Here is a 241-nt window from a genome sequence, read left to right on the forward strand (position 1 = left end):
TTGATAACACTTTACTATTTTACAATTTACACCTCTTTCAAGATTCAATTGTAGTATAGTATAGGGTCATGTCGAACCACAAGGAATTGCATAGTAAAATAAATCATGTAAACATGTCAAAGCACAAATAATAGTTTAAACATATTTTGATGGTTTTCAATTGAATTGGATATAAACAAGTAAATAATAAACATAAAACTAAATATTCACAAATTCTTGAGGAGACAAAATCTTTTTGAAT

The sequence above is a fragment of the Lupinus angustifolius genome, chromosome LG06 (assembly GCF_001865875.1).
Source record: "Lupinus angustifolius cultivar Tanjil chromosome LG06, LupAngTanjil_v1.0, whole genome shotgun sequence".
Lineage (NCBI taxonomy): Eukaryota > Viridiplantae > Streptophyta > Magnoliopsida > Fabales > Fabaceae > Lupinus > Lupinus angustifolius.